This window comes from Triturus cristatus, chromosome 11 (genome assembly GCF_964204655.1).
Source record: "Triturus cristatus chromosome 11, aTriCri1.1, whole genome shotgun sequence".
Classification (NCBI taxonomy): domain Eukaryota; kingdom Metazoa; phylum Chordata; class Amphibia; order Caudata; family Salamandridae; genus Triturus; species Triturus cristatus.
Window position 1 is genome coordinate 92,610,471 of NC_140594.1, and position 27,880 is coordinate 92,638,350.

The following is a 27,880-nucleotide window of genomic DNA, read 5'->3' on the forward strand; positions in this document are numbered from 1 at the left end:
AGCAGTGGTAAGGTGCCCAGAGTCATAAAACAGCCAACAACAGGTCAGAAAAAATACAGGAGGAAGGCAAAAAGTTTAGGGATGACCCTGCAAAAAGGGCCAAGTCCAACACAGCCCCCTTCCAGCCAAAACGCAGGGTAGACCAATCACCACCGTGATGGTCTTCCCTGCTTGGGGCGGTAGAACAAGGACCTGGCCCGCAACTGCAGGGGCAGACTCCCGTCCTACGCCAATCTGAACCTATTGGATCCCTCTGTCCATACTCTCAGGGCCCACCAAGCCAATCCATGGGGAACCCTTCTCCTCACCTGTGGACACCACCTGTGCAGCACCTAACCTTAACTGGCTCACAGGTGTGTCCCAACAGACAGACAGAAAATGCTACAGTGGACACTGACAGTAGTCAGGGATGAGACCCAGGCCGTATGCCTCTCAGGGCTCTCAAACCTCTGTGGCTCCAGGGAGCGGGGGGCAGTAGCCCAGGTGCTTGGCACCCTTTGTCCATTCTCCCTCCTGTCAGGTCAGGTGTGACATCCTGGCACTGACCCACCAGCCCCAGGCTTGTACCCGGCGGCTGGACCAAAGACTGGGGTGGCCTCTTCCACACCCGGTCATCCTCCTTGGGGCTCTGTACCCTCCCACTTGGAGTGGTACCCCCTTCCTGAATTGCCAGGGCACCTGGGGCAGGTGTCCTGCGCAATTCGCCCACCAGTTCAGGGGTTCTATCCTGCAACTGGGCGTCCAGGTCAGGGGGGACAACCTGAACCTGTCCCTCCAACCTAGGGTCTAAACCCTTCAGTTGAGCCAGGGTCAGAGACGAGGACTCCCTCCCTCTGCACCCCCTTCCAGATGGCTGTACCCTCCCAACTGGAGTGGTACCCCTAGAAGCAACCTGGGTCAGGACACTGATTACAGTTGTCCCACCCTCCAGGTCAGGCAACACCTGACCCTGGCTTCCCAATCCTGGGACCAACCCATGCAGTTGAACGCTCGCCTGGCGCACCAGGACTTCCCGGGGAGCACAAATGCCCCCCCTGAGGGTGACACATAACTCATGTGTCGTGTCACAGTCTGCCTGGCGCAGATCTCCCAACCCCTGTCCATCTGACAGTGCGTGAAGATCCCCCAGGACAGAAGTGGTGTCACCATGGTCATTCACTGGTGACGCAGCCCTTCTGGCTGGCCCCTGACCCACTGGTTTTTCCACTGGGGACTCTTTCCCCCTCTCACCCCTCAATCTGGACTTCTGCACCCTCCCAACTGGAGCAGTACTGCCAGACACCAGAACTGAGGGAGGCCTGCTTACAGACACTCCCTGTTCACCAGACACTAGGGCATCCCGCACAACGGGCAGCCCCTCAGGACAGACTAGGCTCCCCACCTGGTGTTCCCTCAAAGAACCATCCAAGCTCTGAGACTGAGGTTGGGCACTACCGGGACATAACCCATTCTCACTCCTTCCCCTTAAAGACAGGACGTGAGGCCCTACACCCCTCTCACTATTACAGGACCTAGTTGGGCTACTCTGAGCCACTTCCACCACACTGGGTTGGAAGATACCTGAGCCACTCCTCTTGGGATCACTCCCCAATGCCTTTCCAGACCCTCTTGACTCCACCAAAAGGTCTGCCTCCAATGTGAGCTCCCTGCGGTCAGAGAACTCACTCTCCAACAGGTGTTGGCATAGCTCTGGAAAACAGGGACTTACAATATGCTCTCCCACAATTGGATCACACAGCCCCCTAGCAGGGTTAACCAAACTATCCTTCACCTCACCATCCAGTGCCTCACACCCGTACCCCACAGCACTCTCCTGAGACTGGCAAGACAGTATCTGACTGTCTCTGTCACACAACCCACACTCTTCTGGGCGGTCTTCACACTCATCTACCAGGACTTCAACTTTGGGGGAACCCCTCTCCCTGCACCTCTCATCTAGAGTCAGTAGAGTGTCCCTCCCACCACTAGGACCATGAACCCCTGCGCCCATTACCCTATTCCCTTCAGGGATACTGCGCACTACTGGATCCACCTCATGCCCTTGAACCTCCTGGTGTGTGTTAACCCCCTCCTTCAAGTCAGGCGCCACATCTCCGGGTGTGCGTACTACTCTTTCAGCACTAGAACATTCAATACTGCTGCCACCATCTGAGCTGGATTCCTCCTCCCACTCAGAAAAACTCAATCTCTAAGTTACGCACCTTTCTGGTTGCTGGGCTGAGACACTCACGGCCTCAAGCCTCTAGAGCTCCATATCAAGTTTCTTCATTCTCAAGTCATGCTCCATTTGCATTTTCTTTTCTTCCAGAGCCAGCTTCTTGCTTTCTAGCTCCAATTGGCTTTTTACTTCCAGCTCTGCCAATTTCACTTCATGATCCCTGGCGGCCTGTCTGTCTGCCAGGCCTCTGCCAAAACTGTGAACGCTTCCTGCTGGTTTCAATGGTGTAACTTCCTCAGTTGCACCCCTTGATTCAATCCAGGCTTTCAGCGCCTTGTAGAGATCTGATTTGTTCTTGCATCCTGCATGTGGAACCTTTAGCTTCCTGCAGAAGTGCTTGAGTTCAGTTTTCTTGTAGCTATCCAGTTTTGACTCATCCCATGCAATTCCTACTATGCTGTCTGGGCCAGGCATGACTCCAAACACAAGGGATCTTCTTTCTTGGCAAGCGAAAAATAAAAATTCTAAAAGTTCTGTGGCTCAAGCTACTGGACTGTCCTCACTGTGCAATGGCTAATAATCACTGCGCAGATACCAAGAATGCAAATCCGTAAATCCTCACCGCTCCCACCAATTTTAGAATCTGGGGTCTCTGGTTGGCGCAGGTATGCACTTGCGACAAGCAGGGACCCTTTCCTCTAAGTCAGGGCGTAAGATTATCTCTTTAAAAATAACCCCTGCTCACCCTCTAGGTAACGTGGGGCGAGCAGTCAGGCTAGATTCCAGAGGGCATTAGGTTAAGCATTCAAGGCGTCCCAGAATAACCACCAACCCACCACACAGAGACACAAGGCTGTATTTAGTAAGAATAAAGTTCTTTATATCAAGTTCTTCAAGCAGGTTTAAGAATACAGTGTTTGACTTAAAAAGAGGATTCCAGTCACTTGGTATCAGTATCCTACGAGGCCACAGTTCTTAGAAGGCAGTTCGTGTGCAACCTGCACCTTTTGGGGGCCTGTGCGCTTCACAAAGCCCTCCGTGCGCGTCGTACCGGCGTTGGTACGGTTCGTACTATTCCTCACGCTTCCCGCGTGAGCAAGCGTACCGAGGCTCCAGCCGTACGGGCCGTACCGTCGTAGGTACGTGTCGTACGGTGCCGTACGCTCTGCTGGACGCTCCTCTCAATAGCTCACGCTTTCGGCGTGAACAAGCTCACGGGGACGCTCCGTACAGAGCCGTACGGGCCGTACGGTCGAAGGGACACTTCGCACAGAGCTATTCGGGGTGCACAGTACCTCAATGTTTGGTGGGGAGATCAGAGCGGCCTCAGCAGTCTCCGGAGAGGTGTCCCACGGCGCGTTGTAGTCCCGCTTGGCAGTGGACGACGGTGCTTGGTGGGGCGCCTCCGGACTCTTACGGCTCACTCCGGGGTTGGTAGAAGGAGGGGCGCCTCGGGGGTGATTTCAGCACACCGCGCTGCAGCGTAGCCCAGCAGCGGCGAACCTGAGGGTCGTCGATCTCCGCGGTGATCTCAACGGCCTGGGGTCGCAGAGGCTCGGGGCTTGGAATCAGACAGTCTATCTTCGCGTTGCGAGCTCCGGCTCGAGGGGGCAGCGGTTCACGTTGTTCAGGCCAGGCGAGGCAGGCCGTCACGGTGCTCACAGCCGCACAGTCGGGTGGAGGTCGCGTTGCTTGGAGAGATGGGGCACACAGGTTCTCTGGGGTCGGCGGTTGCAAATCACCCACAGCAGATTCCTCTTCTTCCAGGGAGGGGTAGCGCCCACTGTTCCTGGGGCGCCGTCAGGGGGCAAGTTCACAAGCAAGCCCTTGGAGATTGTTAAAAGCACAAGTTGAATTCAAAGTCTTTCTCAGTCTTTTCCTCCTCTCCTTCTTGCAGCAAGGCACCCACCACAGGCCAGTCTCTCAGGCTTAGAGACAGTACTCCTCCATGCAGCTTTCCCAGGTCCTTCTCTTCGGGCAGAGGTTTTTCTTGGCATAAACAGGATCTGATTTCTTAGGAGCAGGACTCCTTCTTTTATAGCAAGTTTCTTTTGTTCTTTGTCGCCACGGGGCCTGGGCCTGGCTCAGTCCAGTTCTGGAGCACTTTGTTGTGGTGACTCTGCTCTTTACTTTCAGCAGCAGGGCAGAGACATCAGCCGCTCCACAGGGGGCGGAGCCGGCATTGTGGTGGCAGAGCACAGGTCTATTCAGAGTCAAGGTGTACTCCTCCCACCCATCCTGGTGTAATCTCCCTACCCACCACCTGGCAGCCAGACTGTCTCCTGGAATTCCCCAGCCCTGCTCCCCACTGAAACTAGGCAGCACACACACACACAGCAGAGGCGGACTGAAATGGCCAGGTCAGTAAATACTAACTTTCTAAAAGTAGTATTTACAAACACAGGATATTAAAATAAACTTTACTAAAAGAAGTATTTTATTATTCTGAGTTCAGGCATACTAAACTTGACTTTCTACCATGCTCTATGAGTCCACTGGGATTACAGTGTGTAGTAATTCCAGCAGCCCATTCTGGCCTATGGAGAGCAGGTAGCCTTTAATAGTGAAAAACGAAAATGGCTGTAATTCACTATTAAGACATGCCACACACATCAGGGCATGTCCTACCTTATGCCTACAATGCACCCTGCCCTTGGGCCTACCAGAGGGGTGACTAATATGTAGTTAAGGGAAGGTTTAGGGACTGGCAAGTGGGGGCACTTGCGCAGTCAGCGCGACAGTACCAGACTGCACGCAGGTTCTGCAGTGGCAGACCTTAGACACGTTTTACTAGGCCGCTTCTGTGGGTGGCACAACCAGCGCTGCAAGCCCACCAGCAGCATTTGTATTTACAAGCCCTGGCACTCCTGGTGCACTTTACTCGGGGCTGATAGTAAACCAAATAAGCCAAACATGGACACCAATCAATGTATACATTTTTCATAAGGGAGAGCATATGCACCTTAGCACTGATCAGCAGTGGTAAGGTGCCCAGAGTCATAAAACAGCCAACAACAGGTCAGAAAAAATACAGGAGGAAGGCAAAAAGTTTAGGGATGACCCTGCAAAAAGGGCCAAGTCCAACAGTATTTAACTGATTAAGTAACTTTATGTCTGCCGTCGCTACCACTTAATTTAAATATTGGATAAAGTACCCCATGCTGTGCATTATTTGCTATGCCAAATCACTTTTAACACATTGCCTTGTTTTTCCCTGTTTACATCTCTCATGCACACAACGCTAGAATATGCACTTTTAGTAACGTACTGCAGGTATTCTTTTATTGTTTGCCACTCTTGTATCTCCTTTTCCCACACACTACATACAACTTGCACTAGGCATTCTCCAAACTGCCCTTGTTCCTTTTAAGCGTTTATGGCCCATGGTATAATTCTAACTTTATTAATTGGTAAAAAAACACATTTTTAAATCTGAGGCCCCCTTTGAACTTACTACCGACTCCAAATGGCACGCTAGATCCACACTCTGGGGAGAAGACTATAACCTCCCCCTTCATACCCCGCCACACCACTATAAAATCTCTTGTAATGTAATTTAACCCTCCATGATTTACCAAGCCCCTCCCTGTTTGTGCTATTTTAAGTACACAGGGGCAGATTTACAAGCCCCTTGTGTCACCAGTGCGTCACTTTTGGTGCCCCATATTTACAAGGACAGGAAAAGCCACCCTGTGTGATTTTTCTTATCCTTGTAAATACAGCCCCTTTACACGCAACACTGCGTGAAAGGGGTGTTCCATGGGTGTTGCTGAGGGTGTTCCCACACAACACCCATGGAACCTTACACATTTCCAGATTTAAGAGGAATCGTAAACCGGGAAATGCGTTGGAATGCTACGCCACCCTAGGGGTGGCATAGCGAGGCATAACAACGAGAAATGTTTTAATTTCTCCTCATTTTTAGGTCTCGCCTGACCCAGCGTATGCGCTGGTCTGGCGAGACATTTAGTATGTGGGTTTGGAAAGTGCTACCCACATTTTTGTGCTGGCTACTAGCGTCAGTGCACGATGGCGTGCACGTGCACAGCTGCTCCCCGCATTCCCCCTCTCTTCTTGCCCAGCCATCCTGCGCCAGCCTTCAGCACCATACCCCTCCCCCCGCTGCTGTGCACGCATCCCATCGTGATCGCGATCACTTTCGCTTTCAGAGTGATCGTGATGACTTTCGCTTTACGGTGATCATGTGTGACTACTTTTCAGGCGCATCAGTGTAATGAGAAGGGCTTTCATTTAGTTAAGTGGCATCTATCCATTCGTATTATTTGTGAGTGGGTAGTTTGTATCCCAAAACATTATTCAGGTCGTTCATCAATGTCCCTCTCGCCTGTTTGTCACCTTCATCATTTCTTGGCAGCGCGCAGCTTCGGCTGTGCTGCGTTCAACCTAGGTGTAGCACGACCCCTTGTACTGGCCTCCAATCTGAATGTCAGGGAAAGCGGGCGCATGCGCAATGGCCGGTGTGTTTAAATAAGAAAATACAGAACTCGCCTTTCATGGTTACCGTCATCATCAGGAGTGTAGCTAACATTTGTGTAGCAGGTGCAGTGGCACCGGGAACCATTGAACCTTGAACATTGCTACATGTTACTACCCCAACAGCAATAAAAGGGGCCTGTTATTTGTTGGCTGGCCCCAGGGCCCACTGAACCCTTGCTACTAGGGGTGGGCGGAATTTGCGGAATTAACCTTCGCAAATTATCGCGAGAATGTTTAAAATTATCGCAAACAAGCAGAAATATCGCGAAGATGCGGAAGTTTTTTTCCGGCATGTTCGCGAGATTTTCTGCATGGTTGCGGGTCGCCAACTTACCCATGTGGTTGCTTGCGGGCGCGGCCATCTTGTTTTGAGTTGTTCTCGCGGTGCATGATCGCGAGAAGAAAGACGTGATCGCGCGACGCATGACGTCACTGCGGGCGCGAACTGTCGCGAGACAGCGCAAATGGCTAAAAACAATACAACATCTCATGGAGAACGCGACCGGATCAAGAAAACTTGTCGGCGAACGCAGGGATTCAGGTAAGGCGATCGCGCGCGCGCGAGAATGTATCATTTTACAGCGCGAGCAAGAAAAAAATTATCGCCAAGCTGCGGAAACCGGAATTTTTGACATTTTCGCGCTCTCCGCGGAACGCAAAAATGTCAAATTATCGCAATTTCCGCGAACGGAACGAAATTTTTGCCCAGGCCTACTTGCTACGCAAGTGGTCTTTACATCAGATTCAGTCGAGTTTAAATAATACAAACACTGCATGAATATTGTTTTAAATCAATGACGCGAATTTCCCACTAGAGTCAAAAATCTCGACTGCTTCTTTAAGCACTGGGAAAGCGCACTGAGCCCAAATCACGGCGCTTTTTTTTTATGAGTAGGTGTGTCTCGCTCCTGAACATAAAGGCGCTGTGCTTTGTGCAGACTATGCTCTAACCTGCCCTGCTGCTGAGTTAGAACATGCTCGCACTATACAAAAGCATGATTTCATTACAAACAAGCAAACCGATCAGTTGTGTATGCCTATGTGGAGGTACAGTATATGTTCAGCAATGACCCCCCTAGTCTCTCTATGCCAGACAGACACTGCTGTGTCGAATCCACTGATTTCCACATTCCACTGAACTACCGTGGTATATTCTCTACAGCACTGGGCATTCTAGAATTCTGGTACTACCAGCAGGGCAAGTGAAAAAGTCTTTTTCTAGTTCCGAGGGCTGTGATAGGACCAACAAATAAACACTGGCCCTTTAAAGCTGGGCCATCTGCCAGTGCCAGAGTGCCCGACAAGTCAGTGCGATACTGATTTTTGATAGCCAAGCGAGTGATGTTGAAATAGCCAGTAAACGAAAAGCAATTATAGCACCTCACTTAGTGGCTTACTCCAGTATGGACAATAATTAATTAATTAAATTCCAAATATATTGTATGCTGTACGTTTGGATATTAGGTTTTTTTAAGTACCCCGAATTCCAAGGCACGCTTAGCCACTTTACTAGTAAATATGCCCTTTGGTGTTCAAGGCTATTAAAATTCAGCCTCTATTTGTTCGTCATCGGCTGCATCCTCAGGGTCATATTGTAGCTTCTGTCTTTACAGTCCCTTAGACCAGATTCCATCTTCTTCCTCTTTGGAGCCACCTTCATGCATTTCTGGGTTCTTTCTTCAGGGGACTATGACATGATTTTCCCTCTGTCTCCTGAGATTAAGGAATATCTGTCTTGGTGGCTTCTGCTGGAGTCATTGTTTAGGGGGATAGAGCCACAACCAGACCTCCCTAAGATTCTGATGATGGACAGCAGCTCTTTTGGATGAGGTGCAACTCTGGAGATGTCCTCCACACAATCTCGTTGGTCTCTGGAGGAGAGCAGGCAGTCTTCCAACTGGAGGGATTTGATGGCAGTCAAGCGAGCTCTGTTGCATTTTCAGGATGTCCTGTTGGGGTGTTATGTGATGGTCAGGACAGAGAATACAGTGACACTAGCTAACATAACAAGCATTTTCATAGCCAATAGGTCTCGCCTTTGGGACCTTATAAGTGTGTAGCCACGCAACAGTTGTTGTGGTTGCACCAAGGATATTGTGCTGCATAACTAAATGCTTAGAAGGTCCCAAAAGCAAGATCTATTGGCTATGCCAATGCTTGTTAAGGAGGTCGGTGCATCTAGGATGCAGAGAGCTACGTGATATGCATTTCACTCTACCTTATAAGACACGTGTTACAATGATAGTTAATTCTGGACTTTGAAGAGAGAGGGCTGAGCGGACCAGCACTCCTTCCTATGGTCAAATTTAACTTATTGGGGGGCACAAGGAAATCATCAAACATTACATGAAAGTTTTTTACTACACAAATGTACAATGAGCATTTAGCAGTCATAACACCCATACGCCTAATCCGCGATTCCGATCTTTGTAGCGTGTTCTTTATTGCATAAATAGCACATGCACAAACATCAGGAAGTGCCCATTTTCACGCATTGGAAGTTCCTACAGTGCGAAAATTAATGAATCACTTGAGAACAGAAACAGCCAGAGCAATATCCAAAGAGATCTCAGGACGCCCTCAAAGTACAACTGCTTCCTGTGTGGAAGTATGCTAAGTACTTTAGCGAGGTGCCAATCACTGGCTCTAATGCATAGCAACAAGCAGTGGGAAGAAATAATTAGGACCATCCTCAATATGTCAGGTGTGGAAGACATGAAAGAATGTCCTGAGGTCAGAGGAATCCAAGGTAAAAGACATGCGAGTTTAATTGAAGTACTTGTGGTTGTTAAAAAGTTGATTTGGCTGAGAATTATGATCATTGTGAACTTTGACCATTTGCTAAACATATTCACATTGAATCATAAATGTGATATCATGGGGGTCTACCAACTCTCTAATGGTACTGCTGACTTATATTGAAATTGGACTACAACAATCATAATGGTGAGAAGTGTGGCTCAATGATTAGAGCGGCCGACCCTGAGGCAGAAGTCTAGCCCGGGACCAGGGTTCAATTCCCTGCCTCGGCGGGTCTTGGGCTCTAAAATTCCACGGACCTGATAATTCTCGCCTTGGTGCCTATTCCATTCATGGAGTCCCTCTCTGCAACTCTGGGCAATAGCTTGCTTAATCTCCACAACGGCCCCCACAACGCTAAGGATGCCTGGCCTCCACCTTGGGGGTGCCCAGGAGTGGACGCCTCACAGGGAAAGCCAGGATGGGTTCCACAGCGGTATTCGTACAAGCGCCTTGAGACCCTTGCGGGTGAGTAGTGCGCTATACAAGTATCAAATTTACATTTATAATACATTGTAATCTTGATGATGAAGGGTTGATTTTTCTCCCTTATATGTCGAGGGTGATGTGTTACAATCAATGTTACTTCTCCACAGGATCATGGCAGTGTAGGTATTCAGAGCACCTAACAGCACATATTATTTGCACATTAATAATATGCTTCATTTTATGGTTGCTGCACACTTGTTCCTGTCTACATGAGGCCACCAGATGCACAGGAGTGGAGTCATTCCTTACACTTTCAGGAATTTCTTCCACCTCCTTTTGATTGGACTTTTTATTTGGCGGTATTTTGCACTGGTTTTCATGGACCCGTCATATTTGAGTGTCATTTACTATACATGTCTTATTATTCTTTTGCCTATGGTAAATATCACATGTGGTAAATAGTATATGCTTTAAATAACACACATGGACCACACACATGCTGAATTTAACACCTGCAAAATATCACAAGCAATTATTAACTCATGATCAGATGATTTAGTAAATTCATGTGATATTTACCCCGGCAAGCGGTAATTACCACTATGCCTAACTCATGACTAGGACTCTGATGTTGATAGGAGCAGGGAAAGACATTCCGAGGGGTAGGTGCAGTTACAGTTTTAGGATTTTTTGGGGCCTCAGGCAGAAAAAGAATGTGACAAGGCCTCCATAAGTTACATACTTTGTGACATCACAGGAAATGACATCACAGCAAGTACCATCAATTAACTATTGGTTCGCTGATATAATTGCAGCATCTATGCAAGAAGTAAGGTTCCTGGTGTGTATAGGTGTGTATATTATTGAAATAATAAAAATATGAATAATAATGCTAATAAAATTACTATAGATAATTTAAAGTTCTATTATTTCTATTACTCACACTGTGTGGGAAATATTCCCGTATGTCTGTCCAAAAAATCAAATGCTATCAAATTGTTTACAGATTAGTGCTTTATGTATGTATTAATTTATGTATGTATGTATGCATTTATGTTGTCTTTATATTGCACAAACCCAACTGAAAAGCAGTGGAGAGCTGTACAGGGTCAAAGTTACAGTTCCGATTGTGTGGAGGGAGGCGGCCGGAAGAGGCGGGGCTCAGGCAAGCAGGTGGAAGCAGATGCAAATATTTAAGTTGCATGGAAGCGCGGACGCGCAGCGACAAGTAAGTGACTAGAGAGAACAAGAACGACAGCATATAGCACTTTGCACTTTAAGGGCATTTTTAACATGGATTTTAGATTTTAATCTTGATGGTATTTTAACAAAAGCGCACTGTACCTTTTAGGCTCTACCTCGAGCCGACTCCCCGGTCCACCGCGGAAGTTCCGATTGTGTGGAGGGAGGAAGCCGGAGGAGGCGAGGCTTAGGCAGGCAGACAGAAGCAGAGGCAACTATTTAAGTTGCATGGAAGCGCTGATGCACAGCGACAACTAAGTGAATAGAGAGAATGAGAACGACAGCACATAGCTCTTTGCTCTTTGGGGGCATTTTTAACACGGATTTTAGATTTTAATCTTGATGGTATATTAACAAAAGCGCACTGTAACTTTTAGGCTCTACCTCGAGCCGACTCCCCGGTCCACAGCAGAAGTTCCGATTGTGTGGAGGGAGGCAGCCGGAGGAGGTGGGGCTTAGGCAGGCAGGCGGAAGCAGAGGCAATGATTTAAGTCACGCGGAAGCATGGACGCGCATAGCGGGCCATCCGTCTGCACCCATCTGCGCCCGGCCGGGACCAGGGGCCAGAAACCCTGGCCCACGGGCTAAAGAAAACCAAAGGTACTAGGCCTCCCAATTGTTTAGAATTCACTCAGAGACAGATGCACACATTCCATTAGCATCACAAATGGCCCTGCATCCTGTGCTTATTGCTCTTTTGACCCTGCGAATATCACACTATTAAATTCCACAAGAGAATGGCAGAGTGAACACAAAATATTCCTCCTCAATTGAAGGTCCCTGCCGAAACATGTGTGGGAAATTATTATTCTACTGATCGAGGAGCAGCCAGCAGTCCTGTTTTTTACAGAAACCTGGCTTCACAAGGACTCTGAACCAGATGTGATACAAGCTTTGCCCCCGGGCTACCACATCTTGAGACTAGATAGGGAGCTGAAAAAAGGAGGCGGCATCGCCATCATTCTGAAAGATCACTTGAGGGGATGTATAGGGACGGATACTATATCGGACTGCAAAAGTATGTCATTTTCAATCTTCTTTGCTCCAACCCTCACTCTCTCAGGAATCTTGGTCTACCGTCCCCCTGGTCCATGCAAACAGTTTATAAAATCACTAACAGATGCTGCCGCTAGACTAGCAAGCACGTCACCTAATTTGACCTTATTAGGCGATCTTAACTTACACTTAGAGAAGCCTCTTAAGGCGGAGGCAGTAGATCTCACACAAAACCTATTTGCCATTCAGCTATTACAAAAAGTGTCTAGCCCTACACACAAAAAAGGCCATATCTTGGACCCCGTCTTTTCAAACGACACACAGCTTTGCACAGTAAGCCCTGTCCCGATACCATGGTCAGATCACTTTTTAATACCGATTACTTGGAACACCCCACATCAGATGGCTGGGACACAAACCTGAAAGAACTGGATGCGTCCCTGGGCAAAACTCTCACCAGAGGCCTGGTCCTCGGCTCTGGTAAGTTCCAAACCAGTGCGAGAAATTAATCCTATTATAGCATCAGATAACTATAATTGCTGGATCAGGTCCTCTTTGGATGTATGATCCCACATAAATGAATTCCGGAGAAGCATAAGGAAAACACACACCATGGTATTCACCCAAATTGAGAGAACTTAAACAAAACTTAATTAAATTCTATCAATCATAAATAAAAAGAATGCAAGCCCTATACTTTGAGGAAAAAATAATAGCAGCTGCGAATGCGCCCAGGGAAATATTTCAAATTACAAAAAAACTCACTAGGCTCCCTGCACCAGACCTTCCCTCAGACTCCACACAAGCACGATGCAACGAACTTGCTGAGTTTTTTAATAAATTGTTTTTAGATATTTATAACACATTCCCTCAAATTTTAAGTACAGACAAATTGGACCAGGAAACAGACACTATCCCCCATCTGGAAGATCTTCCAACCTTGGACATGGCCTCATTAACACAGCTCTTCACCCAGGTCAAATCGGGTTCCCCTCTGGACCCGGCCCACATTCATAAACTCTGCAAGGTAGAAGAAGCCGTTTCTTCCAGTTTTGCTCTAGGTACTAAATTCCTCGCTATCCAGTGGCCAGGTACCTCTGTCATGGAAGCATGCTATGATAAGAGCTATTTTGAAAAAACCCAACCTTGATCCAGAGGTATGGAGTAACTCCCGCCCGGTCTCCCTGCTTCCCAGGACCAGAAAAATACCTGAAAAACATGTAAATAAAATCCTCTCAGAACACAAAGAGAATCACTCCCTTCTGCACACCACCCAGACAGGCTTTCGCCCTAACCATGGGACAGAGACAGCCCTGCTAGCAGTAGTGGAGGAATCCAGGAAAATCCTCGATCAGGGAGGGGCAGTGGCGGTCATTTTACTTGACCTAAGCTCTGCATTTGATGCAGTCAATTATAACATCTTATTTGACAGGCACAGAATGGTGGGAGTCAAAGGCAAGGCCTTGGCATGGATTAAATCTTTCCTGAAGAATAGAGTTTTTTAGGTGTTCGAGGGTGTAGGAAACTGGGTTTCTGTTGCAGTAACCCCCCACTTTTTGTCTGGATTCTGATGCACTTTTTGTTGTTGTGCCCTGGGTTCCTGCCATTCAGGTTCCCAGGGTCTGTGTTCTTTCCCCAGAATAAAACCAATTGACATCTCTGGCCACATGTTAGCCCCTGGTAAATGGTACCACAGGTACCCAGGGCACTGTGACCAGAGAAGGCCTCTAAGGGCTGCAGCACTTGCTGTGTCACCCTTAGCGGTCCTGTACCCTGACACACACACACACTGCCTTTGCAGCCTGCGTGTCTTGGTGCAGAACAAAGTGAAGAGTCGACATGGCACACATCCCTGTGTGCCATGCCCACAAACTACTGTCCTGGCATACATCAGTCACCCCTCTAGCTGGGTGCCCTATGCCAGTGGTAAGGGTACAGGTGCATGAGTCCAGTACCCCTACAGTGCCCAAGTCCATTCCTGGGCACTGTAAGTGCAGTGCTGCCATTAAGAGTATATGGTGCTGGGAGTTTGTCATTACGAATTCCACAGCGCCATAATGGCTACACTGAAGACTGGGAAGTTTGGTTTCAAACTTCTCAGCACATTAAACCCGCACTGATGCCAGTGTGGGATTTAATGTTATATGCACAACAGAGGGCATCTTAGAGATGCCCCCTGAAATTTGACCAACTTCTACTGACCTGACTTAGTGACTACTTAGGCTGCCACCACCAGACATGTTTCTGGACCCCTGGGACGAGAGCCTGCTGCTCTCGGGGGGCCTGAAACAATGCACATTCTGGGATGAAGTGCCAAGCCTCCTCCCCCAGGATGGGCAGGGTTCACGAAGGAGAAGCTTCAAGGCATGGCGCCTTTGTGAGCCCCTCCAGATGATTTGCTGCTTTCAGCAACTGGTCTCCACTGGTTCTACCCCCCACTTTGGGTGGGAGAACCGGCTGGAAAAGCAAGTGAGGAAGGGAGGTGTGCCCACATCTGCCAACTCCACCCCTCAGGTGGGGGAGGCGAGGTGAAGCACAACCTCAAGTCCCTGCCATCTTGTGGATGGGGGGACCCAGCCAACCTGGGACAGGCTTCTGCCCCCCCTCCCACAGGAGAGTGGCAGAATAGGGGATGTATCCACCCAGGGAAGGGACCCATTGGTCCCTGCCCTTTACCTACCTGTAACACCCCTAAATCTAGTATTTAGGGGGCGCCCTGAACCTTGCTTCCTCAGATTAAGAAACCACAAAAAAGAAAATAAGAAGAAGGACCAAAGAGCCGTGCAAGAGGACGACACCCACTGACTTGGCCCCAGCCCTACAGGCCTGTCTCACCTCGAACCTGCTCCTGCGAAATCCCGGCGTGGCCTGCAGCCAGCAACCTCAAAAACCCTGGAGGACCTGTCTACCTTCGCTTCAAGGACTGAATCTCCTGTGAACATTGAACTTGTTCAAACTGCAGCTTCTAGCTCTGGCCGGATACCACGAATCCAGCCCACTCTGCACCCGCCGAACCCGACCCGAGCTTGAGTGGAAAAACACCACGAGGAGGACACCCGGGAGATCCTGTGACTCCTGACCTGCCTCAAGACTCCAGACGACGCCTGCAGCCTCAATCCAAAGGCTCCCCTCTACCGCGACTAGAGCGAAAATACGAACCTAAAAGTCACCCCTGCACTCAACGCCCCACGGCATTGTGTGCCCAAACCAATGGTGCCTAGCCAACACAAGACATCCCAACTTACCCCTCGAAGTGGTGGCCGCACACGGAAGATCCTCATCCCGGAGCCTGCAGTGTTTCTTCAAACCCGAGATTCTCCATAGAAAACATCAGGGTGCCCGACGTCAAAACAGCATTTTGCACCCGGCCGCCCCAGCGCCGCTGAGGGTGCACTTTTTATGCCTACTTGTTTCCCCATTTGCCCTGACCTAAACCGTAGGAGCTTCGCTCCCACAGCTGTGTGGCCTGCTAGCCAGCAGCCACCAACCAGAGACCTCCTATCCTCAGTAGGATAACATTGGGCCTCAACACTCTGCACCCGGCCGCCCTAGTGCCGCTGAGGGTGCAATCTCAGTGCATCACTGAACCTGGGGACCCCTGAGTCTAACCCCAGAACCTTAACTCCCACAGTAGTTTACTTACCTGCAAACCGATAACCTGTTTTTCCCTCCATAGGATAACATTGACAATTTTCCTTCCAAAAAATGACTAAGAGGTCCATTAGGATGTAGGTGGAAAAACACCCCGACCGCCATGAAAGGGAAAACAACCGCCTGCCGGCCCCGTGGGAAAACGGCGGCCAAATTAGCATTAATCGCCCAAAAAATCCGACCGCGGCGGTACGAGCCCCAGAAGGAGATGGCCAAAATCCGTCCGCAGCGGTCGGAATCGCGGCGGAAAAACAACAACCCGCCGCAAGTATAGCAGAGACACCGCCCCGGAAATTAGTATACCCCCAACGATCCCGCAGTACGTACCGCCGTCTCCGACCGCCGCGGTCGCACAACGGGATGAATGGGAGAGCCAGCGGAAGAGCTGAAGCACAGCCACCGCGGCGGACGAACCATCAAAACTTTGACGGACGAAGCCAAAACCCCACAAGAAGGCCAAAAAGTGCACACAGGAAACTAGACATGCCTCCCAAATACACAAAACAATGACGCAACCACATGGCAAAACGAAAAATACAAATCCCAGGACAACACCTCTGTCAGCAACACCCCAATTGGACACACCCACATAGCTGAGTATAAAACCAGCCCCTTCCCTCACCACAATCCCTTGCAAAACTCCAGGTGAGAAGGGACACATACCCCAGCTGACAGGAGAGGCAAAGGTCACAACATCACCAGCCACACCACACACAGCACCACCACCTCCAAACCAGCGCAACTAACCCCCTGCACAACACACATCATATACAGCACAACCACAACCACCACTGACACTCCTGCACCCACAATCACTTTGCACACCACACACCATGGACACACAGAAAATGCCCAAATTCACTGAGAGTGAGTTGAAGGTCATGATAGATGAGATAGTCAGAGTGGAACCACAGCTTTTTGGTACCCTGGTCCAAAAGACACCATTAGCCTCAAGGACACAAATGTGGGCTAGGATAGTCCAAAGGGTCAATGCAGTAGGGACCACCCCAAGATCAAAAAAGGAGATCATGAAGCGGTGGCATGATCTGAAGAGGGTGGTCAAGAAAGGAGGAGCAAGAACCGTGAGCTGGCTCAGAGTACTGGCGGTGGCCCTCCCATTCCACCAAAACCATTCCAACAATGGGAGGAGAAGGTGCTTGCCATACTTCATCCAGAGAATCTCACAGGAGTAGCCGGGGGAGTGGAGGCCGGTAAGTACAAACAAATGACTATCGCCACTTTGCAATGTACTTCCTTTCACAACTACAAAGCTACACCACCTAGGACACATACCATCCATCTGCACCACACACTCACAAAAACATGGCTCACAGATCCAACATTCACCGACTCCATTCACCCCAAACATAGCTAACGACATAACCATGGGGGCATGTGTACAGGCAGACAGCACTACAACAACCACCACGCCCCCTGACCCACACCTGAGCAGGATGGAACCCTCCCCCACCCCACCCAGGAGCAGTTGGAAGCCATTGCAATACACCAAACCAACTTACAGGTAGGTAGCCGTCTTCCCTAGGAGGGTGTTTGTGTCTGGGAGGGCTGCACTACTACTCCCAACATTCCCTCTGTCCCAAACCTCAGCAGAATGGATCCCTCCCCCACCCCACCCAGGAGCAGTTGGAAGCCATTGCAGTACACCAATCAAACTTACAGGTAGGTAGCCATCTTCACAATGAGGGTGTCTGGGGTGGGGGGCCTGTACCAATACTCCCACCATGCCCCCTGTCCCACAGCCTAGCAATATGGAGCCCTCCCACCACCCCATCCAGAAGCATGTGTCAGCCATTACACAACCCTCATCAAACTTACAGGTAGGTAGCCATCTTCCCTGGGAGGGTGTTTGTGTCTGGGAGGGCTGTACTACTACTCCCACCATGCCCCCTATCCCACAGCCTAGCAAGATAGATCCCTCCCCCACCCCAACCAGGAGCAGTTGGAAGCGATTGCAGTACAGCAAACAAACTTACAGGTAAGTATCCATCTTCACAATGAGGGTGTGTGGGGGTGGGGGGCCTGCACCACTACTCCCACCATACCCCCTGTCCCACACCTGAGCAGGATGGATCCCTCCCCCACCCCAACCAGGAGCAGTTGGAAGCCATTACAGTACACCAAACAAACTTACAGGTAGGTAGCCATCTTCATAATGAGGGTATCTGGGGGTGGGGGGCCTGCACCACTACTCCTACCATGCCCCCTGTCCCACACCTGAGCAGGATGGATCCCTCCCCCACCCCACCCAGGAGCAGGTGGAAGCCATTGCAGTACACCAAACTTACAGGTAGGTAGCCATCTTCACAATGAGGGTATCTGGGGGTCGGGGGCCTGCACCACTACTCCCACCATTCCCCTGTCCTACACCTAAACAGGATGGATCCCTCCCCCACCCCACCCAGGAGCAGTTGGAAGCCATTGCAGTACACCAAACAAACTTACAGGTAGGTAGCCATCTTCACAATGAGGGTGTTTGTGTCTGGGAGGGCTGCGCTACTACTCCCACCATGCCTGTCCCACACCTCAGCAGGATGGAGCCCTCCCCCACCCAGGAGCAGTTGGAAGCCATTGCAGTACACAAAACAAACTCACAGGTAGGTAGCCATCTTCACAATGAGGGTGTCTGGGGTGGGGGGCCTGTACCAATGCTCCCACCATGCCCCCTGTCCCACACCTGAGCAGGATGGATCCCTCCCCCACCCCACCCAGGAGCAGTTGGAAGCCATTGCAGCACACCAAACAAACTTACAGGTAGGTAGCCATCTTCACAATGAGGGTGTGTGGGGGTGGGGGGCCTGCATCACTACTCCCACCATGCCCCCTGTCCCACACCTGAGCAGGATGGATCCCTCCCCCACCCAGGAGAAGTTGGAAGCCATTGCAATACACCAAACGAACTTACAGGTAGGTTGCCAGTACATGCACCCACCCATTTTTCCCAAATTAAATGGTGCCATATGACAACACCAGCCCTCACATTGCACAAAGAGGCATACCTCCCCCAATGCCAAGCACAGTGTGCACACAGGTAAGCCAAGGAAACTGTCACAACTACCAAAGTGTGACACACCAATGCACAAGTAGAAGAAAGCTTGGGCACATTCAAGCACAGCAACTAGTTACATGTGCATCACCATGGGGCAAGTGCAACAAGGACCATTCTTGTGTGGTGGCACGAATCAAGATATGCACATGACAGGACAAAGGGATGCAGGAGATGACAATGGCCAGTCCATGGCCAGATGTGACGTCTGCTAGGTCAGACAACTAAACCATGAGTCCACAATTAAACACATGTTGTGCCAGGCCCTAGATGGCAACAAGTCCCAGTAAACCTCAATTGGACACGGTTCGCAAGGTATGCCTTGACACCTCGCACCATGGACAAGTAATGCTTGCACCACTGTATCATGTCAGGGAGCACAGTACTGCATACAGTCAACAATGTAATGATATGCCAATTGTGCAGTGTACAAAAAGTGAATGACACACAGCTAACACAATGCTTTCCGGGTGCACTGCAATGACCATTTCACATCTGACCCACAGGTGACCAAGAACTCACTGCAGAGGACAACACCAGCAACCTGCAGAGCCAGTCTCCACCCCCGGTACAAGGGCTCTCGGATGTCGACTCCCAGGATTCCGTGGATGATGAGCTCGAGGCCGGCCCATCTGGTGTGCCAGGGAGCAACAGGTCCCAGGACCCCAGCGTCCCCCCCACCACATCTGCGGCAACAACAACTCCACAGCAGACCCGTGCTGTCACGGCCTGTGTGGCCACCGCCACCACCACCACCAGTGCTGCCTGCAACACCCTCCCTGTCCCAGAGGATGCCCAGCACACACCACCCATGAAGGAGGGCAGGGAGAGGATGCGGGTGCCCACAGTGGAGAGGAAACATGTCTGTTGCAGCAGGGCAGGTGGGAGGGGCAGGGTCACCCAGGGACACCAGGAGGCTGGGTCCCACTCCCTGGAACACCTCACCAGAGTCCTGGGCGCATACGAACAGGCCCAGGGATGAACGGGCCAGTCGGACGATCTGTTGCATGAGCTCATCCTGCTGATGAGGTCCATCAACAGACACATGGGACAAATCGTGGACCTCTTGGGCCAGCAAGTGGCGGGACTGGGGGACAGGCATGCGCCCCAGACAACACCTCTGCCTCCCTCTGGTGGGCTGCACAATGACAGTTCACCATCCTCCCCATGGCCCACAGAGAGGGGTGAGTCCTCAGACCCCACTGGCCCTGCAGCAGGGCCCCCCCCTGCCAAACGATGAAGGGTCCATCCCAAGAAGACCCTGGGAGAATCTGGAGGCCAAGCACCTGCCTGACGCCAGTCACGGAGCCAGCCATGATGGCAACCCTCTCCACCACTGCATTGACTCTTTGGACTGTCCTTACCCACACTGTCTTGTGAATGGCATCTGCCTGTTGGACTGGGTCACCACAGCAATGTGGTGACTACTCGACCATCTCATCTACCACGACTGTCAACTCACTCCCCCCAATGGAAATGTACACCCCCCTTGCATCTCACCATAGTAAATAAAATATCCTCACACACATGTGTCTGTTTCGTCTTTATTGCAGGGTGTCTTCAACATGATCACAATGTACAAGGACCATGGGCTGTATGTAGGCAAGAAGAAGTCGAAGGCACCTAGGGAAACACAACTAGGCCTGGGTGGTAAATTCCGTTCCGCTCGCGGAATTTGCGGAATTTGGGTAATTTGGGTAATTTCGCGTTCCGCGGAGAACGCGAAATTGCTCCAAATTCCGCGACTTCGCGAAATTTTTTGCTTGTTTGCGTTCTAAAATGGCGTGTTCGCGAAATTTCTGCGTGTTCGCGGAGATTTTTTGCCGTTTCGCGGAGATTTGCGTAACGCGATTACGCAAATTCCGCCCACCCCTAAACACAACAGAACTGTCACTGGTCTGGGTGTGGCATCACAGACATCACACAAGCCCTAACACCAGGATAACCCAACATGCACATGTCACAATGGCCCCCAAGTGTCAACATACACGTCCCGTTGATGATCCCAAATGACATGTCCTAGAAACATTTCCAAACACCACTGTGTCTACAACCGGCTGATGCTACAATTCTTACATGCCCCTTCATGACAACAGCAATATCATAAGACAATGGGTATGTTGCACATTGACACCCACCGTCAAATGATGTAGCGGGTGATGAGCTGTTCTCGCAGGTCAGTCAGTCAGTCAAAAGTACTTTATTCTGTTAATTAAAACCATAAAAGCATTCCATACACAAAATTTAAATTAAGAAAACATTAATTAGCAGCAAAGATGTTTACACAAATTATGAACATTAAATAGTCGGGGACAAACAATCTAAAATGTAACCTTGTGGAAAACCTTGGTTCATTAAAATCAATAGATATAAACTAGATGATAAAACTCAATCTCAATATTTTCCCCCATTTTCTATAGCATTGATTAGCAGCAAAGGTATTCCACTAATTATAAGCCTTGAGTGATCCGGGAGAGACAATCTAAAGTATAACATTATAAAAGACCTTGATTCATTAAAATCAATTGATATAAACTAGATCATAAAAATTGCTCTCGTTTTTGTAACTGCTGCGATAAGAAAACTTGCTATGCTAAAAATCTCCCATACATTGGACAACAACTGTAAATACATAAGTGCCGGTTTACTTGTAAAAAACCTTTATCTTTTAGAATTGGGAGAATGAAACGCTTCAGAATGTGCAAAAAATGCTCACAAAAGAAAATGAAATGTAATGTGTCCTGCGTTGAAAAGTTGTCACATGAGCATACGCAAAATCCTCCACCCTTCTCCATCCCGGAGGGTCAGCAAGAAGAAAATGTAGCTGATTCAGCCTAAATCTTATCAGGAGGAAGCGGTGGTTAGGATTAGATACCACATTCAGATACGGTTCAATTGCACGAGACGTTTTTAGTAATTGGTGGGCGCGTACAGTTGGTTTTACCAACTCCCTTTCTTCTCTTTCCATGGAGGCCATATATAAATAAGATTGCTTCACCCACTGCAGGTCACCCTTTACTAATTTATCTGCTTCACCCATGCAGGTCAACACCTTCCTCCTCTCCACAGTCCTCATCACTGGACCCGGCTTGGTTTGCAGGCTGGGGACTTGGGTCCCCACCATCATCCAGGAGCAGGGGAACCTCCTTGCGAATGGCTAGGTTGTGGAGCATGCAGTATGCCACAACAATATGACACACCTTCCCGGGCAAGTATGCCAGTGCACCTCCGGTCTTGTACATGCACCGGAAACGTGACTTGAGCAGGCCAAAAGTACGCTCCACCACATGACGTGTCCTCCCATGGGCCTCATTGAAGCAGACTTCAGCCGGGGACCTGGGATTTCGCAGTGGGCTCAGCAACCAGGGACGGTTGGGATATGCAGAGTCACCTAGGTATGACAAACACAAATAGGCATTGCAACATCGCAGAGTCTCAGGGGAGCGGGTCACACACACAGCACGCCACACGACCAGGCATACTCACCCACAATCCATGCACGCTCTGGAAGAAGATTAGCCATCAGCTGGGGCACTATGCTGTTCCTCAGGATGCAGGAGTAGTGGGCCGAGCCTGGGAATTTGGCACACACCTGCGAGATGGCCATATCTGCCAGGCACACCACCTGCACATTGATGGATGGTAATGCTTGCGAATGCGGTAAATGTGCTCACTTGCCTGTGGTGGTACAAGTGCGACATGGGTGCAATCAATGGCCTCAACAACATTGGGGATGTGTCCAAGGGAACAGAAGTCTCCCTTCACAGCTGGCAATTCAGCACCCCTGGGGAAATGGATGTATCTGTCCTTGTATAGCATCATGGCGGACAGTACATCATGCAGCACCATGCTGAACATCGGTTGTGATATCCCACCAGCGCTAGCCACAGTCTCCTGGAACGATCCTGTGTCAAAAAAATGCAGGGCTGCCATCACCTTATAAGTAGGGGTGCAAGCTATTGGATATGTCCTGCGTGGCTGCAGGTCAGGCTCCAACAGATCAGAAAGGGTTTTCAGGGTGGCTCTGTCCAGGGGGCATTTGCGTATGATCGCAACAACCTCCATGTCCTCCAGCACCGTCAAGTGACGAATCAAATGTGGCCTCCTCCTATTGGAGATGATAGTGGACACATGTGCACAGCATATCACGTTCTGGATGACACAACGACAACAATGACTGACATCTATAGTGACTAACAGACCAGCTTACATGAAGGGACACCTTCAGCTACACAAAGGGCACACGTGTCAACTTACACATGACAAGTACTTCAAACACCTCCTTTGGCTATGTGAATGCACATATGGATATGGCCACAGTACACATGTGCACGCCTGGGAGTCTAGCATCCAGCATATGTGTAACTAATCAAAACCAATGTCTCCTATCTAGCTGCTGTACTGGTCACACCTTAATGTGTCATTACAACCTGGCACACATTCACCACACAATGACCACAGTCGGCGCTGGAATGATGAATGTGTTCATGAGCAGACATGAGAGGCAATGCTAAATAGATCAACATTCATCGAGATGAGCATTGCTGTGATTGTCACTGGACCTCAACACATTTAACATGTGTACACATTGTACAGTCCAGGACTACACTGTCCGGTCTACACCAACATCAAATCCTTAAGTGACATGTGAGTGGGTACAGGTAAATGTACATTACACACACACAAACATGGCATGTGTAGCCATCAGTGGAGTAAATTGAACATTGGCATCATGTGCACAATGATGTGCCATTGAACATGTTGGCACTATGCACTGTTGATGTTTGACAGATGGCCATCGCCATTGTATGGCACCCATATCGCGGTAACTACCGCCTGGCACCAGCGGTGTGTCACCAGCACCCCCATTCACACAAGTGCAGTAGTCATAGGCATGGAGACATGTAGAAATGGTGGTTGGCATGCTCCGCCGCTAGAATGGCGGAGACTCGTGTCAATGCATGGCACCCATATCGCTGTAGCTACCGCCTGACACCGGCGGTGTGTCACCAGCACCCCCATTCACACAAGTGCAGTAGCCATAGGCATGGAGACATGTGGAAATGGCGGTTGGCATGCTCTGACGCCAGAATGGCGATGCCTCGTGTCAATGCATGGCACGCATATCGCAGTAGCTATCGCCTGGCACTGGCAGCGTGTCACCAGCACCCCCATTCACACAAGTGCAGTAGTCATAGGCATGGAGACATGTGGAAATGGGGGTTGGCATGCTCCACCGCCAGAATGGCGGTGCCTCGTGTCAATGCATGGCACCCATATCACGGTAACTACCACCTGGCACCGGCTGTGTGTCACCAGCACCCCCATTCACACAAGTGCAGTAGACATAGGCATGGAGACATGTGGAAATGGCGGTTGGCATGCTCCGCCAATAAATCATGGTAGTGCAAAAAGGGCCCCTGCGGTGTTACACCGCTATGGAGCTCGCCCTATAGCCAATGCGAAGCTTGATAGCGGTGGCATGATGCAATTTTGAAGATCGCGGTAGGCGTGCTCCGCTACTGCGGAGGCGGTCATTGGCTGCATTTGAAAGATGCACCATCGCAGTAGCACACCCCAGGCCCCAGCGTTGTATCACCGCCATGGAGCATGCCCTTACAGCCAATGGGAGCCATGATTGTTGTGACATGATGCAATTTTGAAGATCGCGGTAGGCGTGCTCCGCCACCGCGGAGGCGGTCATTGGATGCATTTGAAAGAGGCAGACATGGACCACCAATTGCTGCAGCTTGGTACCTTTGAAACGACCCCAGGGGGCTATATATGTGGGAGTGAGCCCCAAATTGCCACTGCTCACAGAGCCTGCTGCCTGAGACCCCTCACCTGCTGCTGCCTCCAGGGACTGCTGCCTGAGACCCTTCACCTGCTGCTGCCTCCAGGGACTGCTGCCAGAGACCCCTCACCTGCTGCTGCCTCCATGGACTGCTGCCAGAGACCCCTCACCTGCTGCTGCCTCCAGGGACTGCTGCCAGAGACCCCTCACCTGCTGCTGCCTCCAGGGACTGCTGTCTGAGACTCCTCACCTGCTGCTGCCTCCAGGGACTGCTGCCTGGGGACCCTTGCCACCAAAATCCCATGCTGTTGTCTCACGTCCACAGTGATGGCAAGGACAGAGAAGATCCGTGCCAGTCCCTTCACGAGCGAGGAGCTAGAGGTCCTGGTGGACAAGGTGCTCCCACAGTACCCAAGGCTATATGGTGCCCCAAATATCGTGGTGAGTCTTCAACAGTGGTGTGGTAGGGCAGGGGGGCCACACATGTAGTGGACTGATGCAGTATGTGCCTGGGAGTGTGGGGTAGTGTCATGCATTGCCTGACATACTGTCTCCAGTGGGAGGGTGTGTGGACCCAATGCCACAGCTTTCCCTCCCTGCACATGTAAGTATGAGTGACCTGTGTTGTGTTGTCAGCCATACAGTGGCACAGACGGTTGTTCATGCTGTAGTCAGGACAGTGATTGCTTGGCTGGATGGCTGTGTGTGCCCCTGTAGTCCATCTCAGTGTGAGCCCAGCTGGACAGCACAGTCCCCGTCTACAAAGACAAGGAAACATCAATTCACTTACAGAGTATGACATCAGTCTTTTCACATTGTACTCCAGCTATGGGCCATCTCAGCACTGTAGATTGCACATAACCGCCCTTGTGAAGGGCATTTTGTATTTGTGAGATCATGTCCCTCAATGCAACATCCATGACACAGTTATCTATTCACAGGGCAGGGGCATTGAGGGCTGCACAGTCTTGGACAAGGTGGGTCACCCCTCATACACAGGTTGATATGTGATGTATGTGTTGCTCAACCCTACAATTGACTGGAGATGTGGGCAGGCAGGTTTCAGTGCTGGCATCCTGCATGTGTGTGAGATGTGCAGGGACTGTGTTCCCCCTCACACCTGCATGCTTTAACATCAGCTTTTCCCATGCAGGGGTCCCATGTGGGCTGACTATAGTCTCTGATTGACCTATCGTTGGATATGTGATGATGTTGTATCTTGCTGCCATACTGATAGATGTCGTTCCATGGCACTGTATACCTGATCATTTCTCCCTCTTGTCTCCCATGCCTGCAGCTCAAGGTGCACCAGCGTAAGGCTGTGTGGAGGGCCATTGCTGTGAAGGTACAAGCCCTGGGGGTCTCAAACCGACAGCGCACCCACTGCCACAAGAGATGGGACAACATCAGCCATCTGGCAAAGAATGTGGCGGAGATGACCCTGGGACTGCTTCCTCGCACTGGGCGTCTGGCACTGCGCAGAATGACACCACTAATGGGGCGTACCTTGGCGGTGACACAGCCTGAGCTGGATGCACATTTGAAGGAGCATCAGCAGCAAGCCAGGGGTGAGCATTTGGGGAGTCTGACTTTGGATGGGATTGGCTGCATGTGTACAGAGCCTGTGCCAGTGCTGGCCTCTGTGATTTTGGTAGTGTGATGCTGTGGCATGTAAGTGGCTGCTGGCGTAGGTGCCTGTGGCATGCATTTGCCCTACCTGTACTTGCAAAGTAGATTTGGATGGTGTGCCTTCACATTACATTCTGAGTTGTGCTCTTCAGGTTTCTTCTGCATTGGTGTAGTCTTGGGAATCCCATGGGAGGGAACGGCAGTGTGCCCAATCTGACTGTGCGTACATCAATGCGTCCATTGCATGCACCCATATTGGGGAGGGCTAGACATCTTACAGCAATGTGCAGCATTCTATTGTCCCCAAGGTGCGACATGGTGGGTGGCATGGGATAATGTCCATTGTGGACTGTCATGTTGTAGTCTGGGTCTGTGTTGTCCCCTCCTGTTCCATCCAGTTCTGTCATTGGCAACAAGTACTGTGCCCCCATCATGTCCCTAGATGTCCTCAGAACTAGTTGTGTGTCTGTTTGAACAAAGCCACAAGCAGGGTGTTGTGCTGTGTGGTCATCACATGGCTCACTCATGCCTGAGTTTCCAGTTTCCACGCACTGCTTGAGTCTATGTAGTGAGTTGGCACGATGTGATTGCACAGGGTGGTGTGCAACATGTAGATTTCCTCTCCTTTTGTCATGCATTGCTTGCATATGTTTGTTATGTTTTTGCGATTGACCTGTCCCCACATCTCTCTTTCCCATGCAGCATCACCTGTGGTTACGGAGGGACAGGAGACTGACAACAGTGGGGGTGAAACGAGCACCACAGCTGCCCAGGAGCCCAGTGACACAGATGTCACCAGCGCATCAGAGGGGGACAGGAGTCTGCCGGAGAAGTCCCAGCCTGAGACGCAAAGCACCACATCATCTGATGCCAGCGGGGATGCGTCCATGTTGGAGGGCACAGGGAACGGGGACTCTGCATCGACTTCCACCACACAGTGGCCATTGCCCACCCTCCCAGCCACTTCCTCTGGTGCTGCCCCGGTATGCCTCAGTAAGAGGGGAAGAGTGTCCTTCACCCCTGGCACCGCTGCCCCTGCCCCTGTCCCCCCTGATGCCATCAGTGCTGAGTCTGTTGACCTTTTGCGCCAGCTGTGTGTAGGCCAGACAGCTCTCCTCAATGCCTTCATTGACCACGACAAGAAATTGGCCCAGGTGCTGGCTTTCATGGAGGGCATACATTCCGACATGGGTGGGCTGCACCGGACAGTCCAGGCTTTGTCATCAACAGTGATGTCTGCCCTGCAACAGGCACATTTTCACAGTCCAGCTCCAGTCCCTTTGTCCACCCCCTGGGCAGTGGCCACGTCTGATGATAGTGAACGCGGTCCACATACATCAAAGTCACAATACAGTACATGGAGCACACAGCAGCAGCAACCCAAGCGGTCCCGTGCGCAGACACCATCCCCACCGAAGACCAAAGGCACCCCAGAGCGCACGGAGAAAAGCCCGTCAGGTGACACCAGTGGGCAATTAGCAGAGCAGCAGAGCTCAGGCACACATGCCTCAGTGGCATCCCCATCCAAGGACTCTCCTGCCCCTAAAGCATCATGCAAAGATAAACGTACAGTGTATGTGCCCACCAAGGAGGTGGTGCATGCCAAGGGTACACCTAGGAA